The 17,689-nt window shown below is 42.1% G+C and overlaps 1 protein-coding gene across 3 annotated transcripts in view; it reads left to right on the top strand.

The window, feature by feature from the left end:
• The window catches only part of ZEB2 (zinc finger E-box binding homeobox 2), a 115,499-nt gene that overhangs the window by 21,793 nt on the left and 76,017 nt on the right, over window positions 1–17,689 (top strand). The gene's annotated exons all lie outside the window — the stretch shown is intronic.

Genomic DNA, 17,689 nt, shown 5'->3' with positions numbered 1-17,689 from the left:
ATATATTCATACAAATAATATGCCACAGGATATGGGAATAGTTGTATGTGTGATGCATTTATATGCATAAGTGGTAGGTTTGCAGGTTAATGCCTCCTTGACTCTCTGTGTGTGTGAGTAAATGAAGGAAAGGTGCTCAGCACGATGAAAAGATGAATAATCCTAGAAATAAAATAAAAAAGCCTCAAACTTTCACAGCAAAGTTCACAGCTTTGGGTGCTTCACACAGAAGCATTTCTGGTGAACATGATTTCCTTACAAATACAGTGATAATTATCAAATAAAGAAGCTGGGAAAGAAATAGGAAAGTTTGATTCACCAGGAAAATGAGGGCTGGCTGATAAGTCTTGGTGCCTTTTTGCAGTTGAAGTATTTGAGATAGAGGGACTCAATGTTTTTTTAATGATTTGCTGTGTTGTGTAATAATTATACATATAGTGCAGTGAGGTTACTTGGAGGAACACTGCACTATGTATGTTTTTTTTTGTCCTTTTTTTTTGAGTAAAGGACCCAGGAGATTGCTTTTCACTTTGAAAACAATCCCTAATATCAGGAAAATGCTCTGTTTGTTTATGCGTACATAATGCAAGTTTGTCCGCCTGGGAACTGCAGCAAATGGGAGAAGTATGCATGGATTTCACAGGTAACAGGATTACGTGGGCACATAATTGATCCATTTGGAGAAAAAAATGACAGTGCTCTAAAGATGCCTAGGCTTTGGAGATGGAGTTTATGAAACAGGCATTTGTAAATTCAAAGGAATCAATATGTCAATTTTATTACATCTCAGGACCAGCTGGGCATTAAAGGAACAGTAGCCTTTTTAAAATTGCAGCTGCGTATTCTTGCATTGTGTACCTTTCTTAAAAGGCTTTGAATCTCAGAAAATGTACTTTTAGCAGCGCTTTGCACCTTTTCAGTGACCGGTTTGCACGGACAAAAAAAAGAAGACACAAAACATTACATTGTGTTAGTTTTCCTCTTAAGCCACGGTTGGTAAAAAACTGCCAGGCTTCAATTATACCATGCAAAAATCTTACTAATAAATATACACATGGAAGGAGGAGAATGCCTGTTCCCATCCCAAAGGTCAAAAAAAATATTCGAGGTTTTAACATCGAGGGCTCAGCACATGTTGCAGAGGCAGCATCATAACATGAGACACCTGAAAGCATCCGTTAAAGACTGCACGTGAAATATGGTCTGAATCATTGTAAACCAAGGTTTTCTCTTTTTTTCTCACTTGGAGTTTAAACCTTGAGATTATTAAATTTAGTGCAAAGCTTAGGGTTTTTTTCCAAGGGACAGCAGTTTTCAGCTGTCCAGATTTGGAAAGGTAACTTTTCACGCAAACTTGCAACATGCAGGGTGGAGGGAGATGTTGAACGGAATTTGGGTGGTTGCTGCCTCTGAACTCTCAAGGCCACCCCAAGGAGGCTCTAAAGCCCAAAGATGCATTCTCGAGGAATTAATAGTTTTTCTTTTGGAGAGTAGGTTTAGCCAAGGAGCAACTGTGGCTTTCAAGAATATGTTGCACACTCCTCTACCTGAAAGGCAGTCAGAGGAGTCAGTAAAATCCATGCATGTCTCAAGCTTTCAGCAGATACTATGTTGTCTTCTCTCCTGGCAATGTTGCTGTGGACCCAGTGGCTACAGCCTACTCTGCAGCTCCAAATTGATTATTAACATTGCCAAAGCAATCACTGATTTGGGTTACCTGTCTCTGGACAGCTCTAGTGGTTCAACACATCTGAAAGTACACTTAAAAATATTTGAGTTTTTGAGGATAGATGGCCACTGCTCCCTGAGACTTCTCTGCCTCCTCCTTTATCATGATCCTCTCTGATCTTCTATAATGTTCCTCCATCTCCTTTTGCACAGTATCTTTCCTTTTGCACAGTTCCTTTGTCTTTGAGCTCACACTTCTCAGGCCAGCCTGGCTACAGACAAGATCTCTGTATGGTACCCCAACCCGCTCAGTAATTCTACTTTTTCTTGCTTGAGGATCTCTACTTTCCATAAGGTATGGTTACAGTGTTTCTCCAGGGGTTTGCTAACATTTAACCATGTAAATGTAAATTAGATTATGTGGGGTCCCACCATAAATAGGCTTATTATCATCATAGAACCATAGAATGGTTTGGGTTGGAAAGGACCTTAAAGATCATCTAGTTCTAACCAGTGTATAAAATAGGTAGAGTACTTTATATATACTTATATTCTACTATAGCTCCATCTCCCTTCAACAGAAGCATGAAGTGAATATGAAAGAATAAAGGGTCCAGTTTTCCCTGAAACGGCATGGAAAAGCAGACACAAACAATACCAGCTAGCTAAGCAGTGTATTGTGGTCACAGACTTAGCATGAATTACAACTTTATTATGCAATTACGTACTTTCAAAGCATTTTAAAAAAATATTCATGTACTAAGGAAGACATGGAAAAAGAGGTTGACTGTTTTCACAGAAATTTTTGGCATTGTATGAAGTACAGATGACCTTCTGCCAAGCAGTGATGCTCAGAACTGATGTGAATACACATAAATGGAGTAGAGACAAACTACATAAACCCAATAGATAGAAGCTTACAAAACTTTAGAGGTAAGACTTCCTTTCAGTGTAGCTTTGACTGTGTGCTTGGGTGTGAAAGGTATGATGCTGGATGGGGCTTGGAGCAACCTGGTCTAGTGGAAGGTGTCCCTGTCCAAGGCAGGGTGTTGGTAGTGGATTATCTCCAAGGTCCATTCCAACCCAAACCATTCCTTGATTCTATGTACACACCTTGCTCATCTCAGCATCTTCCAATAGCAATGAGATGCTGAGACAAGCCTTAGTTGTAACTAAATTAACACTTTGTGAGCTCTACTGCAATCTCCACTCAAAAGGCCATCCCTTTTCATGCTTGCTAGAGGAGAGTAAACGGTGGTAAGAAGAGTTGAAGGGACTTGGTCAAGGCCTCCCAGCTGGAGTCAGCTGGAACTAAAAACCTAGAACTCATAAAATCAGCGGTCACATTATGATCCTTGTTACCTCTGCACAATCCGTGGGCAGCCTTCATATTCTGTCCGTTCTCTGGATCCAGCTCTGGAAGTAAAACAAGGCTTCCCAACGACAAGGTGGAAAAATGACAAAGCCAAACCCCGCCATCGACCTGATTGATGGCTCTTCCACCAAGATCATAACAGCTTCTTCGGAGACTTTTGCAGTCTCTGTAGAAGCGCGGGAGGCACTGCCAATATCCGCAGATCATTGGCATGATAGACCGTAACGGCTTCTTCAGAGCCGTTCCGGTCTATCGTGTCAATGCGTACTCGGGGAGTCCTCAATGCATGGATCATTGACACGGCACTACATAACGGCTCCTTAGAAGCCATTACCGGGTATCAAGTCAATGCATACTTAGGGAGCCCTTAATGCACGGACCCACGCAAGTTGACTTGCTCTGAATACTAACAATCCTGTGGAAGAGTAGTTACTGCGTGTGGCGTTGAGGGAGGTTATTAATACCTGCCTGCCAGAGCCCCGGCTTGCGCGCCGCGCTCCCGACTCTTCGCGGGAGAGGTACGGCTGCTCCCGAGCCGGAGCGCTGCATGGGAGAGCCTGGAGCCTCTGAACTTTCCCTCCTCCGCTGACATCTTTTTATTTCATAAAATATGTAAAAAGCAGGAACGCTCTCGATTTGAGATTGGAGAGCCACGAGGCAGCCCGGGATGAAACATTTAAGGTTAAAGCCTGGAGAATAAGTGGTTGCACTGGGAATGCTGGCAGATCCTTACGCACGGAGCAATAGTTCTATGTATTTTACCCCTCTCAACTTCTTTGCTGTAGTTATCACATATTCCATATGTTTACGATGACCCTTGAAAGATGCTCACAAAGAAATGACCCTTCTGAAGGAGAAACTGTTAAATATCCCATCATCCAGCAAGGAGTTTGTCTGGATTTGTTGACCTGGTCCCTGGGGAGCATCAGCTGAGACTTTCCAAATCATCACCGCGCCTCTGCTTGGACCCGCAAAGGCGCATCCCCTTCCTTTGGCTTCCCCCAGACAAGACATCCCCGTACCGAGTTAAAAACGCTTCTAGTTTGCTGTTGTTGATATTTTTCTTTTGTGTTCTGCTTACTGACTGACATCTGCTATCATGCTAAGCAGGTGTTCCTGTGTAAACGAACGTGCCCTGTTTGTGTTTCGCCATCCTCGCTACTGCGCACCCAAATGAGCAGCATGATTAAGAATCCTGTAAATTTTTGAAAGGAAACGGATGGCTGCCCTACTAGAACATAATTACACCGTTCCAACATCCGCAGCTCACTGCTGCAGCCGAGTTGGAGAACAGCAGAAATTAATAATATATAATAGCATCATTCTCGTAATTTATAAATGAAATAAAGTAGAGAGGAGATTCTGCTGATATGCATTTTCTTCTTAATTCTACAAGACAAAGTATAGATTAGAATTTTACTGGGGTGAAACCTGGCCAGCAATATCACACTAGTTGCAAGTGTAGGGCCTGATTCATGAGAGGGATTTTGCTTAGGGAAAAGAGCTAATATCTTTTATTGGACTAGGGGAAAAAAATGAGTACACAAAGCCCTCTAAAGGCAGCCCCTGATGCAGAGAGGCCAGGAAGCCTCCACAGATCCTCTACCCAGTTTTTAGCTTAATTCACTTGTAGGTATTGCAGGAAGACTTTGCTGCATGGTGCAATTCTTTTTCCCTGACTAAAATAATACAGTATCATAGGTCACCCCCTTGGAGAGAAGAGAGGATTAATCAGCTAAAGATGTTGTCTAATCTCCTGTTTTTGTTGAAAAACAGGGATGTTTTCAAAAACAATATTTTGAGCTCCAGAGATGTTCCAAAAGGCACTGTACTGCAAATCCTTACTCAAGTCAAGCCTTGGACTTGGTGCTCTAATCATGCCTCTCAACCCTACTTAAAAAAAAGAGACAGCCTTCTGAAGACAAAGACGTATTATTTGTAAAGACTAGGCTGTATGACTTTTATTTTTTTCCACTGCATGTTAAATGCATTTTATTTTTCTTCTGTACTTTTCTGGGTGATGGCCCAGCTGATTTCTACTTTTACTGGGATAAACTTAGATGGGAGAGCTACTAAAACCCCACAACAGTGTTTACTTACAGGTTAATTAGGGACATATTTATAATTTTTGACACTGTAAAACTCTAAAGAATGATAACTGCTTTGATGGAAAAGGTCAGCATGGATTCCCCAAGTTTAACCCAGCAAACACAAACGTACACAGAAGTATTTCTCTTGTAAACTAAGGGATATGTTTGAGCCGTATTCTTCTAAAGGGCCCCCTTAATAATTTGTTTCTAAGGAAATATGTGCATATACAGATTTATTTCATTAACAGGTATTTATTTAAGTGGGCTGCACTGTATTTAAATCTCTGAATAGTTTCCATTACTTCCTCAGCTCACTTACTTCAAGTTGACTAATTTTAATAAGGCTAAGGTGCCTAGGGTCTTATTGAGTGTTCAGTTTGATCAATATGGCTAAATTAAAATAGTGCAAAATATAAGCAAATGTACTCTAACAACTCGGTGAAAAATGTGGAGTGCACCAAACATTGATTAGTGTTCCACAGACATTAATTTGTTGCTTTAAGTACACTAATGCTGCCCAGAAACGGAGTCTACCTCAGGCACACCATCTACCCCCGCGCAGCCCCGCTGGCTTTCAGGGCATTGCTCTCCACTAAAGGCAGAATTTGGTTCTGTACTGTGCAGAACCAGTTCTGCACACCCTGGGCTCACCAAACTCAGCCCATTCCAGGAGGAATAGTATTCCTATACCACTCTCAGAGCAAGCCTGGATCACTCCTAAGGGAAGCAGGAGGAGGACAGGTCCGATTATCTGCACGAATGGAGACTATTTAATAATCATATTCATTATGAATTTGGGACTATACATCAATTCTATACGTGTATTTTTAAGACAGGCACAGACTCTTAGGAAAGTGGTTCTATGTGCAAGAAGATACTCGGTTTTGCCCTCCTGTAACACCACAATATTATTGTCATAAAAGATTAATGTCAACCCCCACCTGTATTAAATTGCTTTCAGTAGCCCTTGCATTCGTGTCTTTCCACACAAGACAAAACCACTTCTAAAGTAACTACTTGCATCCTCAAGTCGAATTACTGCTATTACTGGGTTACATTTTATTTTTCAAATGCCTTAGTTGCCGTGGCAGGTATTTTTTCCAGTGGATATGATGTTCTGAATAACAATATGGGATCAGGAACCTAATTTTAGGGCAGAAAAAAAGGCATACTTTAGAAAATAGGGTCTTCTCATATTCTTGTTGATAGAGGCTGCACATATTAATCATATGATCTTTTTTTCATACTCCAACAAAAAGCTGACTTTTCCACATACCAAAAATAATTTGGTTTTCTTTCTCAGTCCCTTCCTTTTTTTTGATTAGCAAAAGCCTGAGATTCTCATACTTTGACATCCAATACCTGCATAGACAGTTTTTAATGATTTCTAAATATACTACAACAACTCTTCAACAATTACACTTTTATCTAATTTTTAACAGTTTCTGATATCTTTCTCAGTTTTTCAGTAGTTTTCCCCCCTACCTGTAGTGTGATCTTTCTGCTTATCTTTAATCTCCTTGGTAAGAGATATTTGCTGTTACAGTTCTTCCTTTCCTTGATACCATCTTTTCTACGTGGCCAAAAAATAATTTCACATGAGCAGAAGCTCATTTCATGGAAGGTAAATCAGCAAAGAAAAAGAGAAAGAAATACATAGAGAAATAAACTGGAGGGAGTTCATGTGTCAAAAAAAAAAAGTGACTTGAAAGCAAATGCAGACACATTTAGGAAAAGTAAAGTCAAGTATGAAAAGCATTCCTCTAGTTTGAACTGTCCAAATAGAGTTATAAACAGCAGAAACTTTTTTTTTTTGTAAATTAAAACTGGAGCTTTAGCTTCTTAAACTTCAACATGAGAAGTAGAGCACACTGTGCAAAAACACTTTTTAAACCTCTTAACAAACATCTCAAGTGAGGACTCCAGCCCAAGTGCAGAAGAATTGACTTTTCATTTGTAGCTATGCCAGAAATATTGCTTAGGGGTTTTTTTTTTGTTGTTGTTGTTGTTTAGCTTTGGCGCATAACAATTTTGATTTTTTTGCAGTGTTTCACATGTTTAGAGTTTTTAATATCAAAGGTATTGCTCTCTGTAAACGAGTGTAAGTTTACCGAGGCAGCTTCACTTACGCTCTTCCCTTGTAATCAGATGTGAAAATTACACCCTCCCTTTTGGCTACATGATAATTACACATTTCAACATACAAGGGATTGTCTCTGTTTCAGTTGCTGGGATGAAACAGCGAAGGCACTCAGGAAAATATATTATTATTTTAAAGATCAGTGCCATAGCTGTTTTTAGTAAAAGTGAAGTTTGTAATCACAACCATGATCAAGATACTTTGATATTTACGTATACACATATATATGTATATTAGAAAGAGAGCAGTTAAAAATAAAATGAAACGAAAGTACCTCAACACAGAGGATGAAACTTAGCCCATGTACCCAGGGCCAGCAGAAGCCTTCTCCCTTCTTAAATTCCACCAAAGCTATATCTTGAGGGTGAATTTTACCCCAAAAGCATAATTTATTGGAAGGTTTAACAAAGTTTCTCAGGCTTTGTCTTGTTTTTTCTCTTCTTTCTTTCTCCGGGATGTTCTATTTCCCTCACCTAGAAACTTAACCTGAATTTCTTGTGCATCTATCAGTTTCCTTGCAAGTGCTGGGTGCAGAAAGAATTCAGAATTAAGCATTGCTCAGAAAGAGCTGTGGGAAAAAATTACATATGCAGCAAAACATGTTAGAATTGTGTTTTGACAGTTTCATGACCAAGCCAAAAAATATACATTTTTTTTTTGTACCTGGCGCAGTTTCACAAAAATGTCCCCTCAGGGAATAGTCATTTTTTGTCAGAATCAACTGTTTATTTACTTAAAAATCTAAAAGTTTTGCCTTGCATTAGAGACAGAGTTGCTGAAGGTTAAAGTTCAGAATCAGCTCGTTGTGTTACCTTCGGTGTAAAAGCATGGTTTGTGTCGTGAGAGGGGGATGAAAGCATTAGCACGGACACAGGGCAAAATAAAAATGGAACTTGTATTAAAAATGGGACAGCTGAGGTTCGTGAGGTCTCTTGTTGTGCATCCACAGCCCAGCCCTGGCCTGACTGTGAGCGATGACTGTGACCACCTTGGACTCGCCACCACCGTGGCTGAACACGGTAGCAATGGTCCAGGCTGGACACAATGAGTTTATCCAAGTAAGTCAAAGCCTGGCAGGGTTTGTGTGGTGGCAACAGTGTTGGGAGCCTTGCAATTGTCCATGGAGATGTTCATGGCAGGCAGGACTTTGAGTGTCCTTCCTCATCTATGCCTCGTTGGGCAGGAAGGATCAAGAGGGACAGAAGTGGCTTCTCACCACTGCACCCAGGACAGTGCACGGAGCTGGAAGAAGTAATCCAAGGCTGACCCTGTTGTGTCCTACTTTGAGAGTGCTGCCTATCCTGTTTCTGTGTCAAAATGCAACCTAGAGGTCCTGCAGAGTGTGAGGCTGGGGGAGCCCAGGGTGGGATGGCATCCCTGCTGTCCTGCCTGCCCTGCCTGCAGGTGTTGGGGGGTATCCCTCACTTCACTGACATTAATTTAGGCAATATGCAGGCCTGCCTGGGACAGAACCCAAGATCATAAACAAATCCCGAGATCACACAAATATGAGAAGATTTAATGACTTTTAAATCAACGCAATTGTACCAGTAAAGAAGAATTAGGTCTCCCACTCTAAGTTTTTTCCTAGGGTAAAACTTGGTGTCCTCAGAGGTGATTTTTCATTCATTTTTACCTTTATCCCTCTATGGACATAAACAATATTTTTTGCCTGTACCAGTTGATGAGATTGCAGATTAGCAGAAATGCACTGTGTCAGATGCTCTTTTGCCTACATATTTACCTCAACTGCAGCTGCAAACTGTTGGGACTGGCAGGATGACCTCTCACACTGGCTACGGGCCACGGTCAGTGAGGGATTTTGAAACAGTTTTTTTACTAGGATTTTTAACATAACTATTTATTTGGGGAAGCAATTTGCATCAGGGAAAAAAAAAACCAACCCAAATGTAAATACAGATCTCCTTAGGAGATTAAAAATAGTCCAAAACTAATAGCCTAATCTAATTCACATAATGATCACCACGAAATATATTCAAGGGGTCTAATCCTGTCCTCATGGGCTCTCTCTGAAGTCAGGGACTTGATATACCTGTCTGGATTTGAGTTTACCCTTCATATCCCAGTTACAGCAGGGGAGCAGTTTTTGTCTCTATGGTGAATAATATTTTGCAAATTAGACCTCAAAAAAAAAAAAAAAAAGGCAATATATAAGGTGGGGAGGGAATCTCTCCTGACTCACACTCATGGGGCGGAGGTCACAGCCAGAGCTGCTCTGGTAGGAAAGAATTGAGCGTTGTACCAAAAAATAACATGAAAACTCTGAGTCAAACTGAGGAAAAGGGAGTTATTCCCAGATAAGGACAGTTCTTCATCCTGACCCAGCGTTGTCGTTAGCGTGGCAGTTAAAGGTGTTGCTCCAACCTCCTTAACTCTGCATTTGTCCCCTTGGATTTATTATTTGCTCCCTTTTTCTGCTCATCTCAGAGGCTGTGTATTTCCCCTGACTGACAGGTCAATACCAGATCCAATTCCAGGCTGATCTCCACAGGGTTATCGCTGGTCTAAAATGGGCAGAACTGAGCCCAAAGAGGTGCTGCAGTGGGATGTGGGACTGCTGGGCATGGGGCAGCGGGGTGAGGTCTCTCTGCAGCCCCAGGTCCTCCTTGGGCTCTTTGGGAAAAGTTCTGTACCAACTTTGCAAAAGTCAGATGCTCTTTTGCATCCATATTTACCTTGTGTGTGGGGTCTGTCCAACCTCTGCAGCTTTTTAAGCTGAACAGGAACCACTGGGAGCCCAGCTAATGTGCATATTGATGTACCCTGTAGCTTCTGAGATGATTAAGGAGCATATTGCTTATTTCCACAACGAGCTAGGAAATATTTACAGTGACCCCACTACTCTACCTGGGGAATTTCTCCCCAGGTGACAGAATGAAGAAACATCTGAATTTTTTTTCCCCCAAAAGCAAATTAAAGATAATCTCCAAAAAACCTCCCCAGTAAACCAAAGTTGTTAGTCAGGGCAGAGACACCTCTTCCACCAGCACGCAGATATGATATAGCTTTAATTTGTATTCATCTTGTCCACTGGGGCTAGAAGATGGAGGAGCTATTATGAAACCTTTTTTTTTTTCCCTTTTTTTTTTTTTTGAATTTGCTTTATTCACTGTTTACTATGCCAGGCTGACATGATATGATTTGTGCATTGCGGGGTCACAACAAGCTACTTGCAGGACAATTTGCTGAATCAAGAGGGTGATTGTGTCTGGTGCCAGTCAGTCGCAATTAGGGCCAGGATCAGGGAGGCCCAGAGCTTGTGTATCGTCTTGGGCAAACCTCATAGAAATCAGCTCACCTGAAACTAATTGTCACAACAGAGACCTTATGCAAATGAGCCCTAGGGTTAGCGTGGGAAAAGAAAAACTGTCGCAAAGATAGGTGACCTGCTGAGCAGGGGGTCTGTTGCTGGGGAAATCTTTGTTCAATGAGTTAAAAAAATGTTCGCATTGTTCCAAATCCAAGAAAAACGTAGCAGATCCTCTCCCTAAGAAAGCGTGGCGAGCACACTCATCTGAAAGTCCAATAAAGTGGCAGCCAGCTTTCGAGCCGGTAATAAATTGGAAGTCTTTATTCTTTATAAGGGTTGCAGCAGGAAAATGATTTTCCTTTGCAAAGGGGCCTTTAAAGTTTAGCTGCTCGCAGTGAGCCAGTGCTTAAAAAACTTCGCTGCCTGTCGAAGCTTTCGCCTGCCTAACCTGTTGGATCCCAGCAGATTTCCCAACCTGAGGTTTTAGCAGCTGGAAAAAACCAACCCTCTGGCTGCTGGGGTTGCTGTTTGGAAGTTCTGGCTCTCGTACCGCAGCGAGACATTGGGTTTGGAGGGCAGGAACAAACAGGGAGCATATCCGTGGAGATTCTCCCACAGAAATCTCCGGGGGTCTGCGAGCTCTCCAACTTTGAAAGTCTCTTCTTTCGGTGCCTTCCTGGCAGCGAGACAGACAGGTTCGAGTGTTGGAAACATAATCATGAACTAAGCACATTTAACAACAGGATCATTGACGTTTGCATGCGAAAACGGCTGTTTCTGACATGCTTTCCCTCTCCCTTTTTCTCCTCTGCCTCCAGCTCAAGGCAGAGAAAAGCATAATTTTCAGCGAGCACATTACACAACATTTGTCTTGTTCACTCCTTCCTCTTTAACAATTTTTATGGGGGTTGCTCAACACGTTCTAAAATAGGAATGGAGACGATATAATAAAGTGCTGAACCGATGATATACTCGGCAGTTTATGCTGTCAATGGCAAATTCAAAAGAAAGGGATGCAACGCGCTCCAAGTGAAGAAATGCAAGCCTGTGCCCTATAAGCACACAGAGTGCGAGGCAGCCAGGGTATTTTTGCACGTAAGGCTTTTCCAAAGAGGTTGACGGGGACGGAGGCGAGATTAATTGCACTAAGAGATACTGGACAAATTTCAGAGCCACGAGCGGCTTCGCGCTATCATCGAAGGCAAAAGAATAGTTATTTTGTTTGGTTAATAATTAGAGCTGTGCTTTCGATGGGGCTGCTTCAAAGGGGTGAAATGTAGATGGTATCAGACTAGCAAGTTCGGAAATTAACTTCCTACTCACCAAACATCAAGAAATAAGGATGGCTTAAAAGTAATGCAGATTAATCACCAACTTTTTTTTTTTTTTTATCTCTTTTGTCCCTTTACCACTGTCTGAAATAATTTCCACAAATAGGAGACGTTTCACAGTGGGTATGAAGTGCTCAGCTTTCACTCATCAAACTTTAATCGGAACTGCATTTTAGTTTTTGAATAAAGAACACTTAAAAAATTTAGATGCAAATTATTTTGCATTATTCATGCTCTAAGTGTCCTTGTAGATTTAAACACTTCTGAGGCCACCTTGATTCAAGTAATTACCTAGGCCCTCACTGCTCCATCATGAATAAGGTATTTTGTACAAGTAAAGTATGCACCCGATGAGCTTTTAAAGTGGCTTTACACTGAACTTGTGTATTGCTTCTCCTGCATGAGTGATTCGAACATGCGTCGCAATCTGTCTCAGGTGGGAAATCCTGGCAGAGCATCCATGAGTGACGGAAGGAAGCCTACCAGCCTCGGTGCACACTATTTCTTTGTCTTCGCAGAAGAATCTCAAAGTGATTCTCTCGTGCTCGAGTCTTGTGGCTCCTCTTAAAAGTCTGAGGGAGCAATAGCTGCTCGCAGGGAAAGAAATGACAGTCATTTTTCGTTTAACCCTTCAATTCCCCACCCCGGTCCCCCTCCGCCTGCTGCCTGCGCTCAGCCACTTAAGGCATTTGCAGAAGATAATATAAGTCTTTCTACTTTTATGCAGCATTGTACATCTGCCTCCCCATCTGTCCGCTCAGCCTCCCTCCCCTACCAGCACTAGGTACCACCTGAGCGGGATTTTTCACACAATAGAGCCAGCCCAGTGCCCAGCATCGTGGCTGGGAGCTTCCCCCCAACAAAATTGGCTATGAGAGGGTGAGCTAAACCTACATCTACACATATACGGCCAGCAAAACGAGCTCTTAGGAGTTAAATTTAATTGGCTGAATCTCATAGTTGGCGTTTGTTGCAAAGTACCCATAGTTTTTTTTCTTTTCCAGCTACATTGCTTTGAAGAATTATAGGAATTTTATGATGTGCTATTGGAGTTCCACTGGCAGAGATTACAGTAAAGGGGTTAAAGTTGGTTTACGTAAAAAAAAATTATGCAGAAACCAATAAAAATAAACACACTCCAGTAGACTAAACTTGCTGGGCTTTTAGTTTTAGCTTAACAATAGAAGTTTAGACGAAATCCTACATTGCAGCTTTTAGAAAATTAGTTGACACTCACAGTTGATCATCTTTACTACACAGCGGTATAATTAATATTTAAACATTCTAATAATGCAGCTTGCTTTGCATGCACTTTTCAGCCCCACCACAGTATATTTTATCAGGAATACTGCTAGCTTTTTCTTAGGTAATGTCATTTTTAAAAGTTATATTTAAAATAGGATATTGGCTTCTTTCTCAGTGCAAAAGAAATATCAATAGGCCAATAGGCAGGTTTCATACGTCAGGTGGTGATTAAAGTGTGTCTTTACTGAAGACAATAGAAAACATATAAGGGGCTACTTCATAGCCATCATCATGAAATAAATATATCCAGAGACTATTGGTTTAGTTTGAGTTGTTCATTTTTCTTCAGGCTTTCTGTATTAAGAAGAACTTTTAATATCTCGATGCAGAGCAAAATGAGGCAGTGACCCACAGATCTGTGAAATACTGCACCTCTGACACCCACTCACTTACAGCCAGAGAGCCCTTAATAAAGAAGTCAGGCCAGTTAAAAAAAATCAGACTGAGAGTTTTCACATGAGTGTTGTCAGGGTTAAGGCTTCTGTCTGCCTGGCAGTTGAGTAAAATGGCGAGAAATGGTCAAAATGAGAAAGGCCTGTGCTGGTTTATTTACTTAGGAGAGCCCTCTTCCTCTTTCAGTGAGGTGGGGAGAAAAAGTTGTTTCAGGTGCTTTGTTCATCAGCTTAATCCCTCTGATTATTGCAAGGTGCCCTTTCTTCCTCATGTTATAACTTCTAGCAAAGCAGGCTGATCTCCTCAGAACTGATTTGGACTCTTCCAGGGCTTTCTCCTGCAGCCTTTTACATTCGTGGGTCCTACTGAAGCCAGAAGGTTGGCACTTGCCTGGCTATTATTAACCACTGCAGATGAGTGGGCACCACTGGCAAAAGCCATTCCCATGGCTCCTTTGGCCTGATCCAAGGAAAAAAAATTAATAAAATAACATACAGGCTGATCCCACACACCCATTTTGGCTGCTGCATGATGCAAGGAGGATCTCCTGAATTTCCCAGATAGAGAAAGCATCCTGCAAAATGAACTCCTGGTGTAGCTCCCAGCCTTGGAGATATTTAGTGGGATGCTCAGGCATGTGGGGTTTTTCCCAGGAGATGAATTTTGCTGGGGCAGGGCTGCAGTGGGTTGCAAAGGTGCCTGAAGCTCAGCTGAGAACCCAGCCCTGGGTTTTGTCACGTTTCATTGCAAGTTTGAAAGCAGGCCTATTTCTATTAATACTGTTAATAAAAGACATATGTTTTGTCAAGCAAAACCACCCTTTCATTAAAACGGAGCATAATTTCATGGGTTTGGTTGGTTTTTTTTTGTGTTCATGCAAAAATAGCCATTTCCCCAACATGTCCCAAAAAACCAAGCTGGAGAGTGTGTGTGCAAAATTTTACCAAGCCACAAATATTTCCAGGCCAAATACCACTAAACGCAAATGCTCAGCGCCTCACCACTTTAAGCCGGTCCTAGGGCCTCAGCCTAATTGCCTGGGAGGCAATGGGAGTTTTTAATTTACTTAAAAAGTAGCAGAAACGGGCTTTAAATATTTTGTGTGTGCAATGACCGTATGACTGACGCCATGAGATCCATAGCATGTGTGAAAATGGATTGCATATTGCTGAGAGCTTTCCCTGGGCTCTGCCACGGATTGCCTCGCGTCACGTGCGCCCGTGAAGAATTTGGGGATAGGGTTTGGCTGGAAGATGTCGCTGGGTGTAAAACAAAGTCGCCTTGTCTTGGCAAAGGGCGCGTGGGAGCTGCCGTGCCGCGTGCGCTCCGTCCATAGGGCAGGGGTGGGAGTGGGAGTTTTAAGGAAACAGATAAACAACAAATAGAAAGGGCTTAAAAATAGGGCCATAACTTCCAGCCTTGCTACACTGTGACCCGACTTATGGGTGAGAACTGCTCTGACTTGTACTTTTCAAGTGAAACTAATGCTGTGAGGTGCTGCAAGAGGGACAGTTGGGGTTGAGTTGGGCGCAAACTGCCCCCGATGGTCTGCCTTGCTCCTCCTTTATCAGGTTTTGCTCAGGAAGGGAGTTACACACACCTTGGCTGCAAATAACTAAAAGAGCGTGATCTATTTTAAACCTGCTGCTGAGGTGGTAAAGAAGAGATAAGTTGAAACCTAACTGCTATCTCGCCTGTGTGTGTGACAGATACGGCCAGAAATGGATAAAATTAAAAGCATTTTTCATATGCTATTTGCAACCTGGACGACAGAAAAACACAGGGACGGGAGGAGCAAAGTCAAGAGGTTTCTATCCCAAGTATATTTCTCCCATTACCTAAATTATGGGAAGCCTTTCCACAAACTGATATACATATTTTTACCGCGTCTAAAAGCAAATTCTATAGTAGAGTTTGATTTCACCATCAACCTTATGGCAGCCATGTGGGAGTGAGATTATGGGACATGTGGAACAAAAGTCTTCCAGCCAGAGGAGGCCTTCTGAGCATAATGATTCTTATTTAAATCAGTCTATGTTTTATTACTCAGTTGGGGAGGGGAGAAGGAAACCAAGGGAAAGAATATTTCTTTAAAACCACCATCACCTGAATTGCAGATGAAGAGAAATTAAGTAGTTTTCAGCCTGTAAAATGGACAAACATTTTCATATCATAATAATAATTTCAAGCAATCCTCAATTTTATTTTTTTTTTCTTTTTGAATTTCACATTTAAACTTGTTTTTCCTGTTGGCGTGCCTGCCGATTCATTTGTAAATGTGCTTTAAATTCCTTTGTATATTACAATGAATGCCACCTCTTTAAACGCTCTTAGTAATTTAGCGAACTTCTTTGCCAGTGGGTGAAAGTACAGTATTGTACATGCATAAGAAAAGGTACATTCATTATGCTTCACGTATGAAAAGGTATATTAGGAACGGTTTTGCTTAAAGTGGAGGGGTGAATGGAGGAGCCCCTGATCCATCATAGGGCTTTTGCATGTGTGAGAATGTGTCTCTGTGAGCCCAACGTCCCGAAATGCTGGTCGGGAACCTACCGGCAAATGTGTGCCTGTGAAACCTGAGAAGATTTATAACAAGTAGGTAATCGTTTCAGGCCTATGTGAGGGGAGCGGGAACGAAAAGCTCACGCTGGGGCTGAACAGGAGTTTTAGGGAGAGAGAGAGGAAACTCTAGGGTCTGGTTTCTCCCATCTTCCTCCACGGCTGTCATGAGGCGCCGTGCGGTGCCATGGGAAAAGGGTCGTGCCAGGCAGTAGGCTTGAGATCTTCCTGGGATTTTGGAGCGTGTCTTGGTGTCGGGGCTGATCCCTCAAGCTTTCCAAGCAGCTGATTTGTGGTGTGCAATAGGTGGAGGGACTGAAATGAGGTGGCCCTGAGAGCCTGGTTTTGCACTCCTTCCCACAGCTCCTCCCCACAACTCCTGACTCTCTCCACGTGAACGGGAAGGTTTAGTTAATGGCATTTTTCTTAGTGCAAGAAATACATCACGTGCCATGATGAAAGGTAAAGAGTGGATAAGGCCAGGTAGAGACAGCATCTCTGAGGATTGCCTGGCTACAGTGGGCCAAATCCTGCTCACCACCTCCCCCTTTTCCTTAGGACCCCTCACTCCAGTAAGGTGAGAGGGATTCCAGCCCTTGGCTTGGCGTTCCTGTGAAGAGCAACCACAGCCTTGTGGAGAGAGTTGGTCAGTTTATGGCCAATAAACATAAAAGCTGAGAGGGTTTCAATGAAACATTCTTCTCCAAACCAGAGGTCATTCATTTTGCACTTACTCCTTTATGTGGTTTCTGAAAGTTTAATTTTAAGGAGAGGATGTGGGTACGCTCTGTTTGTTTTCTTTCTCTTTCCTTCTTTTTTTCTTTCTTTCTGAGCTCTTTACTTCGAATTAATTTCAGGGAAACGCGTGTGAATGCTTTCCAGTGGCATGCCAGCTGTCATTTTTCGATCAGGGTGTGGGGGGGTGAAGCCAGAGTTTATTTACAAGTCACAATTTTAAGCTTGATTCATTGTAATAAGTGTCACTGTAAGGCAGGAGAAGCAGAGTTAGCTTTCATTAACATTCTTCAATTCTGGAGCCCATCAGGAGGTAGATAAGGTACCACTGGGTCCATCCACCTCCCGGACCACAGGAGGACAATGCCAGGAATGTTTGCAATGTGTTTCTATTTTTGTTACACCTATGTGTGGCCATCCATCTGGTCTTAATCAATCAGTCTCATCCTGGAGCTTTGCTGTTCTCCCAGCTGAAATAATACACTTCTTCAGCGAGAGCTGTGCCTCAAGGAGGGTCACTACTCACCATTCCCCAGACAAGGCATATTAACAAGGCTTACATATTTGTAAACATAGGTAAACCCAGGAGGGGTGGATGGGAAGGAACATTTTGAAATATGAATATTTTATGAATAAACCACTGCGTTGTTTACTTAGCGATATTACACAGGAAAACTTGATGAAGTACTAGAGGTAAATTTGTTTTAGCAAAAAAACAACAACCTCAACCCCTCAGAAGCACTGAGACAAAGATAAATGATGAAAGAGTGAATAATCCACCATCCTATTCAAGCAGAGGTAGCATATATAAAATATGTT

Source organism: Manacus candei, unplaced genomic scaffold (assembly GCF_025592945.1).
Source record: "Manacus candei isolate 608988 ecotype Guabito, Panama unplaced genomic scaffold, ASM2559294v1 h1tg000077l, whole genome shotgun sequence".
In the NCBI taxonomy this organism is placed as follows: Eukaryota; Metazoa; Chordata; class Aves; order Passeriformes; family Pipridae; genus Manacus; species Manacus candei.
Note: the sequence above shows the minus strand (reverse complement) of the source record. Positions and strands in the feature narration are given on the sequence as shown.